General features: G+C 37.7%; 1 protein-coding gene across 2 annotated transcripts in view; it reads left to right on the top strand.

Annotated features, from left to right (window-relative positions):
• pcdh8 (protocadherin 8) overlaps positions 1–23,301 on the top strand; it is an 88,463-nt gene that overhangs the window by 58,411 nt on the left and 6,751 nt on the right. Inside the window, exon 2 of one of the 2 annotated variants that reach the window (XM_072914467.1) lies at positions 9,015–9,142. The exons of the other annotated variant lie outside the window; for it this stretch is intronic. The gene's annotated coding sequence lies outside the window, so the exon portion shown is untranslated. The remainder of the gene's footprint in view (positions 1–9,014; positions 9,143–23,301) is intronic. 2 annotated transcript variants of the gene reach the window in all.

The raw sequence follows: 23,301 nt of genomic DNA, 5'->3' as shown, positions 1-23,301 counted from the left end.
CATAGCTGAACTGCACCAATTTTGTCAAGAAGAGTGGTCAAAAATGTAACCAGAAGCTTGTAGATGGCTACCAAAAGTGCCTTATTGTAGTGAAACTTGCCAAGGGACATGTAGCCAAATATTAACATTGCTGTATGTATACTTTTGACCCAGCAGATTTGGTCACATTTTCAGTAGACCCACAATAAATTCATAAAAGAACCAAACTTCATGAATATTTTTTGTGACCAACAAGTATGTGCTCCAATCACTCTATCACAAAAAAATAAGAGTTGTAGAAATTATTGGAGACTCAAGACAGCCATGACATTATGTTCTTTACACGTGTATGCACATTTTTGACCACAACTGTAAGTATTTAGAGATTTTGCTCCAAACTTTGTTGCTGCACCTTTGCCAACAATTACAGCTTGAAGTCGTTTTGGATACTATGCCACAAGCTTGGCACACCTATATTTGGGCAGTTTCCCCCATTCCTCTTTGTCCGTTACTCTTGGCAGCACCCCTCAAATGCCATCAGATTGAATGGAAAACATCGGTTTTCATCTGGGATTTGTATTTTTTTTTTTTTTTAAGAAATTTGCACAATTATATGAAACAAAACATTCACATTGCCATTAAGGGGTATTGTTTGTAGAATGTATTCTATTGTGGAATAAGGCTGTAACAAAACAAAATGTGGAAAAATGTGAAGAGCTGTGAATACTTTCCAGATGCACTGTATGTGGCCCCATTTTGGTCTTTAATATTACTTATCTATTATCATTAGATTCCTGAAGGGGCCCCACACCACCCTAAACCAAACATCACCGCCCCACTTACACAGAATCAGTATGTTTACATGCATTAAAAACTAAATAAAGACTTAATTAAAAAAAAAATGTAATGTGGCATGCAGCTTGTAATATATCCAATGTTTTATATGGATTTTTTTTTTTTCTTTTTAAAGATGGGATGAACATATTATATACTTCATGATCAGAAAACCAAACATCAGTGCCCCACATACACAGAATCAGTATGTTTACATGCATTAAAAACTAAATAATGACTTTATTAAATAAAAAAAAATTAAAACACATATAAAAGGTTGTTTTTCATGTAGCATGCAGCTTGTAATATATCCAAGCTGTTATATGGATTTTTTTTATTTTTTTATTTTTTTTTTTTTTTACTTTTTAAAGATGGGACTAACATATTATATACTACATGATCAGAAAGCCCACAATATTTACATGTTTATGTCTTTGTTTCATCAATGTTATTTTCATCAAGTGTTCAAACCAGTTGTGTTATTAGGTCTTTTTAGGGGGGCTAAAGGCTCCTTAAAATATCCTTAAACCCCCTAAATTTGTTGGTGTCCTATTTTTTTAAAATGGTTATTTTGTGCCAACATTTAATATCAAGTTGCCACCTATCATTATGATTATAAATCTTTGCTGAGATGATCTGATTCATGAACGATTATCATTAATACATAATAATAATCATAACAAGACATCATTATTTTTACTATGATTATTGTGATTTTTGTTAATAATATATTATTATTATCTACTGGGGGTTAAGCCTCACCTCTCTTTAAAAAACTAGTGATACCTCTGTTTCGTACTTTAATCAAGGTTCCTTGAATGCACCACAATCAAGTGCTATGAGATTCATAAGTAAAACGCGCATAACTTTGTCCGATGCTCATACAAATAAAGATTTATTATATGTTTACCAGGAGGAATCCAGGTTGTTATACTAATTTGGGCCTAATTTGTTTCAAGCATCCATATTGTTGGATGTTTATGACGCTATATATTATAATTGAGGGATTTAAATGATAGAAAATAATTCTTCAAATCTCATACCCTTAGTGTTTGTGGCCCTTAACAATTGCATAGAGCAGGGATATTCACCACAAGTTTTAAGAGTCTGCTGTAAAAAATGTGAATGTCCGACAAGTTTTTGGAACTGAACTGGCGGGTCACCGGTTGAATGGCCCGAATGATGAAAAAGAGTGGACCTACGATGGAACCTTGAGGAACACCACTGGTATAAGTAAAGACTGCATCTGAAGTCAACAAGCTATGGCTGGTACGGTGTCATTCCGAGGGCAAATTTGGACCCCGGAGCCGGCAGATGAAAACCACCAGCATAGAGTGTTTATGCCACGGGCCGGCCATGAATGCGGAACTACTGTGATCCCACCTGGTATTGAGATAGATTTTACGGTAAAATACTGACAGGGCAATTGCTCAAATTTTACCGTAAAAATTGCAGTGCAGCGTTTTTCCATGTATTGTAACGCACTGTAAAAACGCTTGAGTTTGGGATGAGTTTGCTCAGTATAAAAATGAGCCGACGTTTTTGAACAAAATAAACTGCTGTTCTAAATGTGTCCACAAGATGTAACAATAGCAATTTTTTGTAGATTATGATACATATTTAAAAATAAACCACATGTTGTTAGTGCACCAGTCGAGAAAAATTAGCATAATACATAAATAACATCCTGTAATTGGATTTTGATATTATTTTTTGATAACACTTTAGTATGGGGAACATATTCACCATTAATTAGTTGCTTATTAAAGTAACAAAGACTTAATTTAGAGTTATTTGGACACTAGGAGTGACAGATTGTTTGGTAAACGTATAGCATGTTATAGTTTTTTGAATGACTCTTACCATAATATGTTACGTTAACATACCAGGCACGTTCTCAGTTGGTTATTTATGCCTCATATAACGTACACTTATTCAGCCTGTTGTTCACTATTCTTTATATATTTTAAATTGCCTTTCAAATGTATATTCTTGGTGTTGGCTTTTATCAAATCAATTTTCCCCCAAAAATTAGACTTATACTCCAGTGCGACTTATATATGTTTTTTTTCTTTCTTTATTATGCATTTTTGGCAGGTGCGACTTATGCTCCGGTGCGACTTTTACTCCGAACAATACGGTACATGGATTAAATTCTTCAAGATGTCAATAAACTTCTCAATCAATCGATCAATCCAAATTAACACCAATGAGTTGGCTGATGAACATTGTCACATTATTTATTCAGAAAGTATAAATAACGGCAAATAAAGATAGAATACTGTAAAAAAAACAAAAAAAAAACATTATGATTTGTACATTTTCAGAATGTGCTTTTATTTTTAAACAAAGAAAACAATCTGAATTTGTCTTTATTTTTAAGTTATCGTGCCGTGATTTTACCAGTCCGGCCCACCTGGGAGTAGATTTTTCTCTAAAATGAGTTTGACACCCCTGAAATAGGCTGTAAGAAGAAAATAGTATCCACTTTTCTGTGGAATACTTTTTACTCAATTTTGGAGTTGTTTTCCAGGTTTTTTTTTGTTTTTTTTGCGAGGTCGCAGGTCACCGGTTTGGGTCAACGCTGTAATCTCTGTTGTGGCCCTTTTCCAAAACAAATTAGAAGCAAACAAACAGGAAATGGAGTTGAAACTCAGGGGATCTTAAGGTGTCAAGCCAAGTCTCTAATTGATTAATTAAGCCCCGCATATGAAGACCTTTGACTATATCGTGTTTTTATTTATTTAACATCCACAGCTGCTGATTTTACTCTTGGTATTTGTGGGCGCGCCGTTCGAGCAGATTAAAATCCAAATCCTCTTAGTGGCAAACAACTCATTTAGCTAATAATTCAGTGTTAGCCGCAAACTCGTCACAGCAATCAAATCAAGGATTTGAACACCCAGCCGACCGACCAGCATGGGGTTGTTGTGTTGTCTGGTTTATGGTGCAAAAGTCACGTATAGGCATTCCCCCGTGGCTCATATGTTGATTTAGCCTCAGCTGTCATTTAAATGATAAATGACATCCAAGGAAAATAATTAGACGTTGGGCATCAAGTCGCTTCCTGTTGTGTTATGTATAAAAATAAAAAAAAAAAAAAAAAAAAAAAAAAATATATATATATATATATATATATATATATATATATATATATATATATATATATATATACATCCGCACCATGTGCAAATATATTTGTATCCTGATTAGGCACAGCTGGTGATAATGTGCTTCCAACATAGTCATTCCTCATACGCCACGCTGCACAGCACGCTTGATTCACAGCAACGGCATACAGTAATTTAAACATATAGTTAAGAAATATTTGTAATAATAATATAAAGTGTGGCTATTGTTGCCCTGACGATTACCCATCAAGTTATAGTCCGTCACCAATTATAACAGTGAACCAGCTTGGACTTGTTGTTGTGCTGAAAATAATAGTTGCTGCCCATCAAAATGAACAGTGGATCTAAAACAGGGGTGTCAAATGTACGGCCCGCAGGCCGGATTAAACCCGCCAACAGGTTTTAATGAGAAAATGAGCCGAATTTTTTTGCATGAAAGAAACTGCTGTTCTAAATGTGTCCACTAGATCAGTGTTTTTCAACCTTTTTTGAGCCAAGGCACATTTTTTGCATTGAAATCATTAAAAAATGAAACTCAGTTGACAGTAAAAAGTCATTGGCTATGACTTTAAACCATAACCAAGCATGCATCACTATAGCTCTTGTCTCAAAGTAGGGTGTACTGTCATGACCTGTCCCATCACGCCGTGACTTATTTGGAGTTGTTTGCTGTTTTTGCTGTGTGTAGTGTTTTAGTTCTTGTCTTGCGCTCCTATTTTGGTGGCTTTTTCTCTTTTTTGGTATTTTCCTGTAGCAGTTTCATGTCTTCCTTTGAGCGATATTTCCCGCATCTACTTTGTTTGAGCAATCAAGAATATTTCAGTTGTTTTTATCCTTCTTTGTGGGGACATTGTTGATTGTCACGTCATGTTCGGATGTACATTGTGGACGCCGTCTCTGCTCCACAGTAAGTCTTTGCTGTCGTCCAGCATTCTGTTTTTGTTTACTTTGTTGCCAGTTCAGTTTTAGTTTTGTTCTGCATAGCCTTTTCTAAGCTTCAATGCCTTTTCACAGGGGCACTCACCTTTTGTTTATTTTTGGTTTAAGCGTTAGACAACTGCCTCCCGCTGTTTCCGACATCTTCAAAGCAATTAGCTACCGGCTGCCACCTACTGATATGGAAGAGTATTACACGGTTACTCTGCCGAGCTCTAGACAGCACCGACCACTAAACAACAACACATAATTTGCAGGCTATAATTACTGGTTTGCAAAAAACATTTTTAACCCAAATAGGTGAAAATAGACAATCTCCCACAGCACACTAGATGTTGCAATAGCAATTTGTTGTATCTTTGTAGATTATGCTACATATGTAAAAAACAACAAAAAAAAAAAAAACATATGATGTTAGTACACCAGTCCAGGAAAATGAGCAAACTACATAACATCCTGATTTTAACATTTGATTTTTATATTGTTTTTTTATCTTGATAGATTGAAAATTAACAACAATGAGTTGACTGATGAACATTATCACATAATTTATTCAGTATAAATAACTACAAATAAAGATAGAATACTATTAACTGCAACATGTAAGTGTAAAAAAACAAAAAACAAAAAAAAACATTATGATTTGTACAATTTCAGAATGTGCTTGTTCTATTTTTAAACAAAGAAAATAATCTGAAGTTCTCTTTATTTTTAAGTCATCGTGCTGTGATTTTACCAGTCCGGCCCACTTCGGAGTAGATTTTTCTCCACGCGGCCCCCGATCTAAAATGAGTTTGACACCCCTGATCTAAGACATGCACTCAAGAATGTTTTTCACACATCTAATAAAAGTTCAGCTGAACATAGACTCATGAAGGATGTTTTATCTAGTAAGAAGAAGAGCAGACATCATTGCAGCAAATAATTACAAACTTTACATGCAAGTAGTGATGTGTGGATCCATACTGAAATATTGATACCGCCAATACCAGATATTTTGCCATAAAATCATTTGTAAATAATTTTTTGGTAACACTTTAGTATGAGGAACATATTCTAAGTAACAAATTTTGAGTTATTTGGACACTAGGGGAACATATAAGGGTTAGGGTTAGGGTTACTAATAAGCAATAATTCTGAAGTTATTGAGGGAAGACTCTTAGTTAATGGCTTACTGGTTGTATAATAAGGCCATGCAGAATAAGGCATTAGTAAGTACTTAATAATGACTAATTAAGAGCCAATATATTACTAATTTGCATGTTAATAAGCAACTAATCAATGGTGGATATGTTCCCCATACTAAAGTGTTACCCTTTTTTTTGTAGATAATGATTATTTATGTATTTACTATTTGTTTACTTACTTATAGTATATTATTTATTTATTGTTTATTTATTCAATGTTCTGTTACAAACGGAGAACAAGAAAACATACAATTGTTGTGATATGAAAAGGGATAATATTAAATAAGCTCTGCTTCTTCCTACTCCTTTTCGGACGTGCTGTAATGTAACTGGAAATATGTGATGCATTACATTTTATCGTATGCATGTTTGAAATAAACAGAAACTGAAAATATCGATACTCTAGTTGTTTGAGATAATGTGTATCATTAAAGTAACTAAACATGCAAATGAGGAAATGTGCCGAAGTTAAAAGCATTTGTTGAGTGTTTTTTTACATGTTCAGCATTTTCACGTTAACATGTCCATGTAATTGAACTGTGAATTTGTTTTTGTGCTAGTGGTAGCTCTTAGTAATACATTTATTTCAATGCTTTTATTTTGTATGGGTTAAAACACCATTTCTTGCGATACCGTCGATCATAATATTCTATTAGAGCGTATCAAAACATAGATTGGTATGTGAGACTTAGCCTTGTCTTGGTTTAACTCCTATCTTACTGACAGGATGCAGTGCGTCTCCCATAACAATGTGACCTCGGACTATGTTAAGGTAACGTGCAGAGTTCCACAGGGTTCGGTTCTTGGCCCGGCACTCTTCAGCATCTATATAAAATGAAATTAAACAATAGATGTCCGCTAACTTTTTGCAACTCAACGCGAATAAAACGGAAATGCTGATTATCGGTCCTGCTAGACACCGACATTTATTTAATAATACCACCTTAACATTTGACAACCAAACAATTACACAAGGCGACTTGGGAAAGAATCTGGGTATTATCTTTGACCCAACTCTCTCGTTTGAGTCACACATTAAAGGGGAACATTATCACAATTTCAGAATGGTTAAAACCATTAAAAATCAGTTCCCAGTGGCTTATTATATTTTTCGAAGTTTTTTTCAAAATTTTACCCATCACGCAATATCCCTAAAAAAAAGCTTCAAAGTGCCTGATTTTAACCATCGTTTTAAACACCCGTCCATTTTCCTGTGACGTCACATAGTGAAGCTAACACAAACAAACATGGCGGAAAGAACAGCAAGCTATAGCGACATCAGCTCGGATTCAGACTCGGATTTCAGCGGCTTAAGCGATTCAACAGATTATGAATGTATTGAAACGGATGGTTGTAGTGTGGTGGCAGGTAGCGAAAACGAAATTGAAGAAGAAACTGAAGCTATTGAGCCATATCGGTTTGAACCGTATGCAAGCGAAACCGACGAAAACGACACGACAGCCAGCGACACGGGAGAAAGCGAGGACGAATTCGGTGATCGCCTTCTAACCAACGATTGGTATGTGTTTGTTTGGCATTAAAGGAAACTAACAACTATGAACTAGGTTTACAGCATATGAAATACATTTGGCAACAACATGCACTTTGAGAGTGCAGACAGCCCAATTTTCATCAATTAATATATTCTGTGGACATACCCTCATGTCAGCAGGCCAGGGAAGCTAGGGTCGATATTCTTCTCTTGACGGTGTGAGCCAAGGCATCCAGGGGGTTTAGCTCGCTCGTCTGCGGGAACAAACTGCCGCCATTGCTTGCCGTGCTACCGAGGTCCTTTGTCCCTGAATTGCTCACACACTCCGGCAGATTCAATGGGGGTCTGGCGGCAGATTTCATTGACTTTATCGTTGGAAATGCATCTGCTTTGAGTGTCGCAGGATATTCACACATTCTTGCCATCTCTGTCGTAGCATAGCTTTCGTCGGTAAAGTGTGCGTAACAAGCGTCCAATTTCTTGCCACTTTCGCATCTTTGGGCCACTGGTGCAACTTGAATCCGTCCCTGTTCGTGTTGTTACACCCTCCGACAACACACCGACGAGGCATGATGTCTCCAAGGTACGGAAAACAGTCGAAACAACGGAAAATAACAGAGCTGATTTGACTCGGTGTTTGAGAAAATGGCGGATTGCTTCCCGATGTGACGCCACATTGTGACGTCATCGCTCCGAGAACGAATATTAGAAAGGTGTTTAATTCGCCAAAATTCACCCATTTAGAGTTCGGAAATCGGTTAAAAAATATATATGGTCTTTTTTCTGCAACATCAAGGTATATATTGACGTTACATAGGTCTGGTGATAATGTTCCCCTTTAAGAGTGTTACTAAAACGGCCTTCTTTCATTTCCGTAATATCGCTAAAATTTGTTCCATTTTGTTCACTAGCGACACTGAGATCATTATTCATGCGTTCGTTACGTTTCGTCTCGATTACTGTAACGTATTATTTTCGGGTCTCCCTATGTCTAACATTAAAAGATTACAGTTGGTACAAAATGCGGCTGCTAGACTTTAGTCAAGGACAAGAAAGTTTGATCATATTACGCCTATACTGGCTCACCTGCACTGGCTTCCTGTGCACTTAAGATGTTGCTGGGTATTGGTGGCCAAACAGCTCAATTTTTGTTTCATCTGACATCACATAGACAAAGATAAGACCTTCTGGAGGAAAGTTCTGTGGTCAGATGAAACTAAAATTGGGCTTGAGTTTTTTCTTGCCCCGGTGTGGGATCTGTGCAGCCCTTTGAGACACTTGTGATTAAGGGCTATATAAATAAACTTTGATTGATTGATTGATTGATTGATTGATTTTCGTGTACATTGTATAATTTTGTCCTCAGTTTTTTCTGTTGTATTTGTTATGTTTCTGTTGCTCGCCAGCCTTCACTATAATTTTGTCCCTGCTGTTGTCTTGTTTTCTCCTCTTCAGTGCTTCCTTCCTCGGCGGGAGATGGCCTAATTGGACACACTTAGTCCTATTTTGTCACTGGGCTGTTTTGTCTCTGGACTTCCTGTGCCGTCCACATTTCATACCGAGCTTCCACGCTTCTGCCGCAGGTCGGTTTTGACCTTTTTTTTTTTTACTCTAACCTCCACTTTTTGTTCTCCTCACCAGAGGTTGAGCATTGTTCTTCTTTAAAAGGAACATTCCCAGTGTGTCCTGGCCGTTCCTGAATATACTTCAGAGTCTGAAATAAATAACCCTGCCTCGTATTCTTTATGCCAGTGGTTCTCAAACGTAATGACCAACATTTAAATATGGTAATGTAGTAGGCCTAATTATTCATTAAAAACAAGGCTGAGGTTTTATTTAACAAGTATATTTATTATTTTGGCCACTCTAACATTACACAGAGTTTAAACGGTAATATTGTTTAAAATTGTAGTGATTCTTACACTATATAGTCAAATAGTATTTGGCCACCCATCCAAATGATCAGAATCAGGTGTCCTAATCACTTGGCCCGGCCACAGGTGTATAAAATCAAGCACTTTAGCATGGAGACTGTTTCTACAAACATTTGTGAAAGAATGGGCCACTCCAGCGTGGAACTGTCATAGGATGCCACCTGTGCAACAAATCCAGTCGGGAAATGTCTTCTCTCCTAAATATTCCAAAGTCAACTGTCTGCTTTATCATAAGAAAATGGAAGAGTTTGGGAACAACAGCAACTCAACCACCAAGTGATTGGCCATGTAAACTGACAGAGAGGGGTCAGCGGATGCTGAAGCGCATAGTGCAAAGACTTTCTGCACAGTCAGTTTCTACAGAGCTCCAAACTTCATGTGACCTTCCAATTAGCCCACGTACAGTACGCAGATAGCTTCATGAAATGGGTTTCCATGGCCGAGCAGCTGCATCTAAGCCATACATCACCAAGTCCAATGCAAAGCGTCGGATGCAGTGGTGATAAGCACGTCGCCACTGGACTCTAGAGCAGTGGAGACGCCTTCTCTGGAGTGATGAATCACGCTTTTCCATCTGGCAATCTGATGGACGCGTCTGGGTTTGGAGGTTGCCCGGAGAACGCTACATTTTGGACTACATAGTGCCGAGTGTGAAATTTGGTGGAAGAGGAATTATGGTGTCGGGTGTTTTTCAGGAGTTGGGCTTGGCCCCTTTAGTTCCAGTGAAAGGAACTTTTAATGCCATGACACCAAAACATTTTGGACAATTCCATGCTCCCAAACTTGTGGGAACAGTTTGAAGCGGGCCCCTTCCTCTTCCAACATGACTGTGCACCAGTGCACAAAGCAAGGTCCATAAAAGATATGGATGACAGAGTCTAGTGCGGATGAACTTGACTGGCCTGCACAGAGTCCTCACCTGAACCCGATAGAACACCTTTGGGATGAATTAGAACGGAGACTGAGAGCCAGGCCTTCTCGACCAACATCAGTGTGTGACCTCACCAATGCGCTTTTGGAATAATGTTGGAAAATTCCTATAAACACACTCCGCAAGCTTGTGGACAGCCTTCCCAGAAGAGTTGAAGCTGTAATAGCTGCAAAAGGTGGACCGACACCATATTGAACCCTATGGGTTAGGAATGGGATGGCACTTCAAGTTCATATGTGAGTCAAGTTATATTACGTTTGGCAATATAGTGTATATTTGCACAAGGTATCAGATCAGTATCGCTTATATTTTACTCAAATCAGAAGGGAAATCAATGATATCGCACATCACTACCAGCAAGACTAATACAACACATGGAGGTCACTGCACAGGACCCTGACCTCAGTCCTGGTGAGTTTTTCGTTCAGCTTTAGTCTTTTGACGAAAATGTGTGTTAAGTCATATTTTAATCGTCTAAATTGATCTAGTTTTGATCTAGTTTGGTCTGGTGTCACAGATGACAGATATATGTATAAAGATAAATATGCACATAAAAGAAAGGGGACACACTAACGTGCTAAAAGAAGACATACAAATCAACTATTAAAACCAAAAACAACTTTATGCCTCAACCCTAAACCAAAGTGGCTGCCTCATTAATATTCACAGCGAGGCATGATGTTAACAAGGAAGAAGAATGGAATGCTTAAGTTACTCCCCTGAGCAACACCTTATTTTAATTTACTAAAATGCCAACAATTTCTTGACAAAATGTTGGCAAATAACTTGCTATTTAATAAATCATGTTAGCATCTTACATCTTTCATGTCGAAGTGTTGAATTAACATTTCTGATAAAGTCTGCAAAGTTGTGTTCAGTACTTGTATAATTGTTGACTCTAAATACGCAAGTGAGCAATTTTTTTTACGCAACGTTTTAAATGCAGTGCATAATCTTTCTGAGATTTGAACGGCGAACGTTACTCAACATTTAAAATGATCCGACAATATTTATTTCAAGACAGTGAAGCTTTTTTTTTTTTTTTTTTTTTAAAGACACTTTGAGTTTGCATCTTTCATTGTTAATGCTGAAGTGTTGTTTTCAGCACAAACGTCTGCACTAACATTAAACTCTTCCAAACAATTAAATGGTCAGACTAGTGTTGTACTGATACCAATATTTTGGTACCGGTACAAAAATTATTTTGATACTTTGATACTTTTCTAAATACAGGGGACCACAAAAAATTGAATTATTGGCTTTATTTTAACAAAAAATCTTACGGTAAATATATGTTTCTTATTGCAAGTTTGTCCTAGTGAACATTGCTCGGCAGCAGGTGAGCGTGCCAAACACTAATCAGAGGCAGGTGCAACTAATCAGCACCCATGGCAACCAAAACAAAAACCCAGGGGTGCTGAAAACAGAACTGAGGTAGTGGAACTAATGGAATAAAACTAAACAAAACCTGATCCGGGCAGCGGGTCATGACATTTGTAGCATTTAAAACATGTATCATATACTTTTTACATTATATATTAAATGTTCAGCTTTTTTTCTTATTACATTATGTCTTTTTGCTTTTTTTTACATTTGTTCACAGGTTATTTTTACAATACCATGTTGCGGACCAACACAACACAAGCTGTGGGCCACAAATGGCCCCCTGGCTGCACTTTGGACAACCCTGTACGAAAGGTTTAGATCAGGGGTGTCAAACTAATTTTCATTGAGGGCCACATCGCAGTAGTGGCTGCTTTCAGAGGGCTGTTTTCACACAAAAAAATACATTATGCATGCGGGTAATAACCTGTGATTAATCATGATTAATCGAAATGCATATGCATTTGATTATTCGATTTTTTATGTATAACTTGCTTTAAAATCATTTAAAAAAAAAAGGTGACGAGCAGATGTTTAACTATTTGTTTTTATCTCACAAAGTTTTTCAATACAGTATATAATAATATAATTGGCATGATCAGATAATATTAAAATTTAAAATATGCATTTTTTTTTCTGTCAAAATTAAAAGAATGAATGCATTTAGTAAAAAAAAGAAAAAATGGCTGCTTTCAGAGGGCTGTTTTCAACAAAAAAAAATTACATTATGCATGCGGATAATAACCTGTGATTAATCATGATTAATCGAAATGCATAAGCATTTGATTATTCGATTTTGTATGTATAACTTGCTTTAAAATCATTTAAAAAAAGGTGACGAGAAGATATTTAACTATTTGTTTTTATCTCACAAAATAGTTTGTCAATACAGTATATAATAATATAATTGGCATGATCAGATAATATTAAAATAAGCATTTGTTTTCTGTCAAAATTAAAAGAATGAATGCATTTAGTAAAAAAAATAAAAAATGGCTGCTTTCAGAGGGCTGTTTTAAAAAAAAAAAAATACATTATGCATGCGGGTAATAACCTGTGATTAATCATGATTAATCGAAATGCATAAGCATTTGATTATTAGATTTTGTATGTATAACTTGCTTTAAAATCATTTTAAAGAAGGTGACGAGCAGATATTTAACTATTTGTTTTTATCTCACAAAAATAGTTTTTCAATACAGTATAAAATAATATAATTGGCATGATCAGATATTAAAATTTAAAATATGCATTTTTTTCTGTCAAAATTAAAAGAATGAATGCATTTAGTAAAAAAAAGAAGAAAAAAAAAATATATATATATACATATATATATATATATATATATATATATATATATATATATATTTTTTTTTTTTTTTTATTGAAACATTTTTTCCAGGCTTTTGCGGGCCACATAAAATGATGTGGAGGGCCACAACTGGCCCCCGGACCTTGAGTTTGATACCAGTGGTTTAGATCTATTAAGCTTGTGTGCAGAGGATTGTGTTTTGTACTGTAAATGATGAAAATAAGGAGCACAGTCCTTTTGGCATTTCTGTCTTCATGAATACAAAGCATGTATGCTGTTTATCAGAACGCCCACGATACTAGGAGGAGGACATGCAAATATAATTATTTAGCACTCACAATGCGATTTGTTGAGACTAAAAGTGTTCTGCAGCCGCTGTTTTGCGTCTATATTTAGCACGTCTGGAATGTTGGCGCAAACTGGCACGGTCACGCCCAAATGGCGGTGAGAAAGGAGGCGATGGCGCTACGAAGGCAGACGACTGAGAGAAACAAAATTATGTCTGTGTGCGTGTCATCATACACTTTATTGCCAGAAGTATTTGGCCACCCGCCTTGACTCACATATGAACTTGAAGTGCCATCCCATTCCTAACCCATAGGGTTCAATATGATGTCGGTCCACCTTTTGCAGATATTACAGCTTCAACTCTTCTGGGAAGGCTGTCCACAAGGTTGCGGAGTGTGTTTATAGGAATTTTCCAACATTATTCCAAAAGCGCATTGGTGAGGTCACACACTGATGTTGGTCGAGAAGGCCTGGCTTTCAGTCTCCATTCTAATTCATCCCAAAGGTGTTCTATCGGGTTCAGGTCAGGACTCTGTGCAGGCCAGTCAAGTTCATCCACACCAGACTCTGTCATCCATGTGTTTATTGACCTTTGTTTGTGCACTGGTGCACAGTCATGTTGGAAGAGGAAGGGGCCCGCCCCAAACTGTTCCCACAAGGTTGGGAGCATGGAATTGTCCAAAATTGGTATCCTGGAGTATTCAAAGTTCCTTTCACTGGAACTAAGGGGCCAAGCCCAACTCCTGGAAAACAACCCCAGACCATAATTCCTCCTCCACCAAATTTCACACTCGGCACAATGCAGTCTGAAATGTACTGTTCTCCTGGCAACCTCCAAACCCAGACTAGTCCATCAGATTGCCAGATGGAAAAGTGTGATTCATCACTCCAGAGAAGGCGTCTCCACTGCTCTAGAGTCCAGTGGTGACGTGCTTTACACCACTGCATCCGACACTTTGCATTGGACTTGGTGACGTATGGCTTACATGCAGCTGTTTGGCCTTGGACACCCATTCCATGAAGCTCTCTGCGTACTGTACGTGGGCTAATTGGAAGGTCACATGAAGTTTGGAGCTCTGTAGCAACTGACTGTGCAAAAAGTCTGCGACCTCTTTGCACTATGCGCTTCAGCATCCGCTGACCCTTCTCAGTCAGTTTACGTGGCCTACCACTTGGCGGCTGAGTTGCTGTTGTTCCCAAACTCTTCCATTTTCTTATAATAAAGCAGACAGTTAACTTTGGAATATTTAGGAGGAAATTTCACGACTGGATTTGTTGCACAGGTGGCATCCTATGACAGTTCCACGCTGGAGCGGCCCATTCTTTCACAAATGTTTGTAGAAACAGTCTCCATGCTTAAGTGCTTGATTTAATACACCTGTGGCTGGGCCAAGTGATTATGACACCTGATTTTGATCATTTGGATGGGTGTCTGCTGGCGTTCGTTTTTTCATACAGGACATATGAAGTGACAATCATGGATTTTCTTGCATTTGGAAAATTCTGGACTCACCTTCACAACACAAGAGCTCACCATTGGCATGCTAAAAGTAGGTTATGTTGTCTGGATTGGGGGTCTTAACCTTTTTGACATCAGGGCCCAACTTTTCCATTACAGAGGGACCTGGGGCCCACTTAAATATTAACATTATTAAATCATATTCAATAATTATATCTAACCTACCGTATTTTCCGCACCATAAGGCGCCCTGGGTTATAAGCCGCGCCTTCAATGAACGGCATATTTCAAAACTTTGTCCACCTATAAGACGCCCCGTGTTATAAGCCGCATCTAACTGCGCTAAAGGAATGTCAAAAAAACAGTCAGGTCAGTCAAACTTTAATAATATATTAAAAACCAGCGTGATGTGGGCGCGCACGGAGTCGTATATCAACATGGACGGAGCTGCGTGAAAAAAGCCACCCGGCCTCTTCGCGTAAACTTACCTTAACCACTCGCTCATCTTTTCTTCATCCATCCCTTCGAGTTAGCTTTTATGATGACGCCGGCTGGAAAGGTCTCTTTTGGCAAGGTCTTCCTTTTGAATATCACCATGGGTGGAAGTTTCTGGCCATTAGCATGGCAAGCTAGAACCACAGTGAAGGATGACTTCTCATTCCCTGTGGTGCGAATATTCACCGTACGTGCTCCCGTTGTATCCACAGTGCGGTTCACAGGAATATCAAAAGTCAGTGGAACCTCGTCCATGTTGATAATGTTCTCTGGCCGGATCTTTTTTTCAGCTATCTTGTTTTTACAATATGCACGGAAAGTAGCCAGCTTTTCTTGAAAGTCTTTAGGCAGTTGCTGTGAAATAGTAGTCCGTGTGCGGATGGAGAGATTGCGTCTTTTCATGAACTGGATCCCTGTCGCTTAGTAGGAGCCATTTTGTGGTCTTTACAGATGTAAACACACAAAGGAAATGAAACGTAATATCCGCGCGCTTTTTCTTCTTCTACGCGGGCGGGTGGTTGCTTACAATAGAAGAAGAAGCGCTTCCTGTTCTATGGGGGCGGGTGCTTACCTTGGCGGTTGCTTGCGTAGAAGAAGAAGCACTTCCTCTTCTACGGGGAAAAAAGATGGCGGCTGTTTACCGTAGTTGCGAGACCGAAACTTTATGAAAATGAATCTTAATATTAATCCATATATAAAGCGCACCGGGTTATAAGGCGCACTGTCAGCTTTTGAGAAAATTTGTGGTTTTTAGGTGCGCCTTATAGTGCGGAAAATACGGACTTACAGTTTAACAGGATACATCTTTTTTAAAATGATATGGAACCATGTGTAAAGCATTAAGGCTTAGGTCAGGCTGATTACAAAAATAAGTTATGATCAAATATACACAAAAAAGGGACTCATAGCAGTGCTAAAATGAATACATTTTACCTAAATAAATAATAATAATAATAATAATAAATATCATATATATTTTTACTAAATAAACTGTTAATGAAATTAAAATAGAAATGAAAATACAGCTTCACTTTAGTTATAATTTTTGCGCTTCGCTATGACTTCAGCTGGAGACTTTTTCTGTCTGTTTGATATAGTCATTACTGCCACAAGTAGCGGAAATGTGTATTTTAACTGAATACCGCTGCGGAAACAGAAAACAGAACATTTTTAGCAGCCCTATAGGGGGCATTTGCGGCCAAACAATGGGTTAAGAAACACTGGTCTAGATTGCACTTTGTTGTAGCCTAAAAAACCTTAACCCTAAACATATGTGTGTGCTGCATGTCCACAACATGACAGAACGCCTATGGTTGGGCCGTACAATGCCAAAAATGTGTAGGGAAATGAGTATATCCATGGTAACAGACGATATTCACACGGACCCCGACTTAAACAAGTTGAAAAACGTATTCGGGTGTTACCATTTAGTGGTCAATTGTACGGAATACATACTGTACTGTGCAATCTACTAATACAAGTCTCAATCAATCAAACGAAAACCTAATTTCAATAGGGCTGTCTGCACCACTTTTGCACTTATCAGTGGTACACGCAGTCTTGGTAGATCACCCACTAATAGTACACATAATGTTCCAGTTTGCACGTGCTATTTAGTACTTCTTATTTGGATCTTAGTACTGTAGATTGAGTCCTTTATCTGTAATATTTAGCTATGTACTCAAGCGTACGTAACGTTACTGATGCATGAATCACATTTATGCTCAAAGTCCTTTATTTAATTGCTCTAGATCGGGGGTCAGCAACCCGCTCTTTAGCGCCGCTCTAGTGGCTCCCTGGATCTTTTTCAGAGATATGTGAAAATGTAAAAAGATGAAGAAAAAAATAAATGTTTTAATATGGTTTCTGTGGGAGAACAAACATGACAGAAACATTCTTAACTGTTAGAAATGTATATTAAACATGCTTCACTAATGAGAGTATTTGGCAAGCACCGTTTTGTCCTACTAACTTCAGCGATCCTTGAACTCACCATAGTTTGTTTACATGTACAACTTTCTCGCAGAAAGACGTGTTTTATGCCACTCCTTCTTTGTCTCATTTTGTCCACCAAATGTTTTATGCTGTGCGTGCATGCACAAAGGTGAGCTTTGTTGATATTATTGACTTGTGTGGAGTGATAATCAGGCCTATTTGGTCAGTGCATGACAGCAAGCTAATCGATGCTAACATGCTATTTAGGCTAGCTGCATGTTCATATTGCATCATTCTGCCTCGTTTGTAGGTATATTCGAGCTCATTTAATTTCCTTTACTTATGTCCTCTGTGTATTTAATTTATATCTGCATGTTTCATGACACATTATCTGTATGTAATATTGGTTGCATTTCTCATACTTGTTTGTGTGCCATATTGTTCCAGACCACAGCAAAGCTTGCAAAGATTATAACAAATCCATTTGATAATCCATTAAACTTGGACACACACATCTATATCTTTGGCTATAATAAGCCAGTCATTTCCAGGAATTATCTCATCCTGTGAGAAGCCTCCATTTTACTAATGATTTCCAATGTTGCAAAAATGTGTAGAATAAATATTTAAATACAACATTTCCGTCAACGAAGATTTGCGTCAACCTTTGATAGTAGGCTAATATAGCTAATATAGACACTTACATCCCGTGTTGCCTTCATTATAACACTTATATAAGGCTTTTAATTTTTTTTGCGCCTCCACAGATTTTTTCTTTCTGTACATTTTTGGTCCAATATGGCTCTTGCAACATTTTGGGTTGCCGACCCCTGCTCTAGATGACTGTACATGTTTATGACACTAAAAGGAATATAAAAGCAATTGAAATCCAATACAGCTTCTCTATACACAATTGTAAAAACAACACATTCCTATTGTGTTTGGCAAAACAGATGACATTTTCATGATTTCCTCAAAGAAGTAAATGCAATGTTCACATGTTGTATACGAACGTATAATCAGCTTGTATAGCACCTCTCACCTCGCTATCACACTCACACCATCCTGCGCCGTCTGCCACGTCTCGCCCCAGTTTTTTTTTTTTTATTGTGTGCTTTTTAACACCTCGTGCTGGCCTGCCGTGGGAGGAGGCTCAGACAGATTTAAGGGCAAACGTTTGCAGAGGCGTCAAGGAGCCTTTTGAAGAGTCTGCCTATGCCTTTTTAATCAGCACGGAGCTAATCATCCATATGTTTGACCCAGGTCTGCTTGACTCATGCTCTTTGTGTTGATCTGTGTGTGTGTGTGTGTCTATGGGAGGGCACACCACTCACTGAACTCCATCGAATAGAATAGAATAGAATAGAAAGTACTTTATTGATCCTAGGGGAAATTCAGCACCATAGTTTGCTCACAATAAACACTTAGGTATTTAAGTCAGGAGATGTTGGAGAGGGGGCGGGGTCAAAGGCATCGAAATTAATGATGATTTTACGATCAAGGAGAGTAAAAAAATAAAGATATGGAATAGCGTACACTCAAATTGTCCCCTCACTTTCCTTGTGGTGCAAAAACATAAAAAAAACAGCGGGTGCAACAAAAGCAGTGCAAATAGCATTATACATGTGAATAATGTAAATAAGGCTATGGAATCAAATAGAATTGTCCTATCACTATTCTTCTGGTGCAAAAAAACAGCAGTGCAAGTAGCATTTTTTACATGTGAATAATATAAATACGGTCTAGTACAGTGTTTTTCAACCACTAGTGTGCCGTGAGATACAGTCTGGTGTGCCGTGGGAGATTATGTAATTTCACCTATTTGGGTTAAAATATTTTTTGCAAACCAGTAATTATAGTCTGCAAATGATGTGTTGTTGTTGAGTGTCTGTGATGTCTAGAGCTCGGCAGAGTAACAGTGTAACACTCTTCCATATCAGTAGGTGGCAGCCGGTAGCTAATTGCTTTGTAGATGTCGGAAGCAGCGGGAGGCAGTGTGCAGGTAAAAAGGTATCTAATGCTTAAACCAAAAATAAACAAAAGACGAGTGCCCCTAAGAAAAAGCATTGAAGCTTAGAGAAGGCTATGCAGAACGAAACTAAAACTGAACTGGCTACGAAGTAAACAAAAACAGAATGCTGGACGACAGCAAAGACTTACTGTGGAGCAAAGACGGCGTCCACAAAGTACATCCGAACATGACATGACAATCAACAATGTCCCCACAAAAAAGGATAAAAACAACTGAAATATTCTTGATTGCTAAAACAAAGTAGATGCGGGAAATATCGCTCAAAGGAAGACATGAAACTGCTACAGGAAAATACCAAAAAGAGAGAAAATGCCACCAAAATAGGAGCGCAAGACAAGAACTAAAACACTACAAACAGGAAAACAGCAAACAACTCAAAATAAGTCACAGCGTGATGGGACAGGTGGTGACAGTACACCTACAAGAGCTATAGTGATGCATGGTTGGTTATGGTTTAAAGTCATATTCAACATTTGCGACAACGACTTTTTACTGTCAACTGAGTTTTGTTTTTTTAATGATTTCTGCTGGTGGTGTGCCTCTGGAATTTTTCAACGCAAAAAATGTGCCTTGGCTCAAAAAAGGTTGAAAAACACTGGTGTCAAAATGGAAAAGGAGATGGTTCAGTTTGTAGTCTTCCGGTGCAAAAAACAGCAGTGCAAAACAGCATTTTAAGTATGAATTATATAAGTAATGACTATTGTCCAGTTTAATATATGCATTATACCCTCTGATTCAGGTACAGTCAAAATGGGATAGGATAGAGTTTACCTTAGCTTGTTTTTTATATCCGGTGCAGAATAATATACATAAGGTCTAATAATATACATTCAATTACAAATAGAATAGGAGATAATTCAGTTTTTAGCCTTCCTGTGCAAACACAGCAGTGCAAAACAGCATTTTAGGTATGAATTATATAAGTAATGACTATTTTCCAGTTTAATATGTGCATTATACACTCTGATTCTATCCTCCAAATCTCCCCTTTCCAAAGGGGCTACGTTAATTGTGGATGTATAAAATGGTGTATTGATTACAGGCCAATTAACACCATGTAGCAACGCACTGATGGCTGCAGCAACGCACTGATGGCTGCAGCATTAAAATCCCTCCCCTGCTGTCTAAAAAAAGATATGGTATGATGATACGAGTGGCGGACGAGAAGGGGGAGAAAAAGGCAGCACTCGTTAAGAATGTCAAGAAGTGGATTTGTACTTGTGAGGCGCCGAGATGATTATAAATCTTACCCATGGCCTTTTATGTAATCTTTAACTAAAGCCACTTTGTTGTTTTGAGTTATGACGACAGGTCGTGATTATTATTGAGCTCAATTGATTGGAGCTGCTTGGGGTGGTGATGCACGACATGCACTGATTGTTTACAGGAGAGGGTGGGTTTAATACAGTAGGAGTCATGCTAAACACAAAACCTAATTATGGGCTATTAGGACTGCGCTAAAAAAAAATACTATTTATACTTCTATATTTTTACAGTAGTTGTGTATTTTTTATTTTTTTTACAGGATTACCAAAAACTAACTTTACAACTAACATTGTGACTTTATTTCTTTGTTTTACAGTTTGGCCCTATAATATAAACGTGTGGCACATTTTATTTATTTAAAATGTGTTATTTATTTATTTACAGACAGGCATAGTTTTGTATTTCATTATTGTTTCTTTTGTTAATATCAGTCCATTCTGCAAAAAAGGTCATCTCGAGAAGCACACAGCTTATGGACAGAGACCCACAATTAAAATATACATCATCATCATGTAATATACAAAGTATCTTCCGCCCGAATGCAGCTGAGATGGGCTCCAGCACCACCAGCGACTCCAAAAAAGGACAAGCGGTAGAAAATGGATGGATGGATAGTACAATACAATAAATTTCAAAATCTAGCCAACAAATACCCATTTTAAACTCAAAATGAAAAAAAAAAAGTGTTATTCCTAATAAAAGTGTGTACTTAATAAAGTGACTAGCAAGCTTTTTGAGGACTTTTCTTTGCATTATGTTGCTAACCTGTGCCTGACATATTGTATATACAAAATATATTACAAAAAAACAGTAAAAAAAAAAAAAAAAAGTAGTAGGAGCACTCATATTATATTATAATTAATACAACTATTATATTTATTATTGATAACAATATTATGAAATTATTTTCAATTTTAATTATATATTTATTATTACCATACCATATTATTATTATTATTACTATTATAACTGCTGGTGTGTCTTATTGCTTAAGTGACAAGTGGGTTTTTGAACAACTTTATACTCTATACTTGGTAATTGTATTTTTCCATTGTAGCCACAATACCTTGTACATACTATAAATACAAAAATAATACCAAACATATTAAAAAAGGAATATAACTAATTCAAATTCCTTATGTGTTAAACATACTTGGCCAATAAACCTACTACAAAATTATTGCAGGTAAGCCTTTTAACAAATGTATACTTGGATTATTATGAATTTTTGATTATAGTTTTGTACTCTAAAGGGGAACATTATCACAATTTCAGAATTGTTAAAACCATTAAAAATCAGTTCCCAGTGGCTTATTATATTTTTCGAAGTTTTTTTCAAAATTTTACCCATCACGCAATATCCCTAAAAAAAGCTTAAAAGTGCCTGATTTTAACCACCCGTCCATTTTCCTGTGACGTCACATAGTGAAGCCAACACAAACAAACATGGCGGAAAGAACAGCAAGCTATAGCGACATTAGCTCGGATTCAGACTCGGATTTCAGCGGCTTAAGCGATTCAACAGATTACGAATGTATTGAAACGGATGGTTATAGTGTGGAGGCAGGTAGCGAAAACGAAATTGAAGAAGAAACTGAAGCTATTGAGCCATATCGGTTTGAACCGTATGCAAGCGAAACCGACGAAAACGACACGACAGCCAGCGACACGGGAGAAAGCGAGGACGAATTCGGCGATCGCCTTCTAACCAACGAATGGTAAGTGTTTGTTTGGCATTAAAGGAAACTAACAACTATGAACTAGGTTTACAGCATATGAAATACATTTGGCAACAACATGCACTTTGAGAGTGCAGACAGCCCAATTTTCATCAATTAATATATTCTGTAGACATACCCTCATCCGCGCTCTTTTCCTGAAAGCTGATCTGTCCAGTTTTGGAGTTGATGTCAACAGGCCAAGGAAGCTAGGGTCGATAGGGGGTTTAGCTCGCTCGTCTGCGGGAACAAACTGCCGCCATTGCTTGCCGTGCTAGCGAGGGCCTTTGTCCCTGAATTGCTCACACACTCCGGGCAGATTCAATAGGGGTCTGGCGGCAGATTTCTTTGACTTTATCGTTGGAAATGCCTCTGCTTTGAGTGTCGCAGGATATCCACACATTCTTGCCATCTCTGTCATAGCATAGCTTTCGTCGGTAAAGTGTGCGGAACAAACGTCCAATTTCTTGCCACTTTCGCATCTTTGGGCCACTGGTGCAACTTGAATCCGTCCCTGTTCGTGTTGTTACACCCTCCGACAACACACCGACGAGGCATGATGTCTCCAAGGTACGGAAAACAGTCGAAAAAACGGAAAATAACAGAGCTGATTTGACTTGGTGTTTGAGAAAATGGCGGATTGCTTCCCAATGTGACGCCACGTTGTGACGTCATCGCTCCGAGAGCGAATATTAGAAAGGGGTTTAATTCGCCAAAATTCACCCATTTAGAGTTCGGAAATCGGTTAAAAAAATATATGGTCTTTTTTCTGCAACATCAAGGTATATATTGACGCTTACATAGGTCTGGTGATAATGTTCCCCTAGCCTCAACTAGTGAGTCAATGTCCAAATGACCGTCCCTTTTCCAATGTGCTGTCCAGCCCAGGGGTCAGCAACCCAAAATGTTGAAAGAGCCATATTGGACCAAAAATACAAATCTGTCTGGAGCCGCAACAAAATGAAAGTCTTGTATAATTGTTATATGCA

This window comes from Nerophis lumbriciformis, linkage group LG13 (assembly GCF_033978685.3).
Source record: "Nerophis lumbriciformis linkage group LG13, RoL_Nlum_v2.1, whole genome shotgun sequence".
NCBI classification, from domain to species: Eukaryota; Metazoa; Chordata; class Actinopteri; order Syngnathiformes; family Syngnathidae; genus Nerophis; species Nerophis lumbriciformis.
This window is presented reverse-complemented; position numbering and strand designations above follow the sequence as displayed.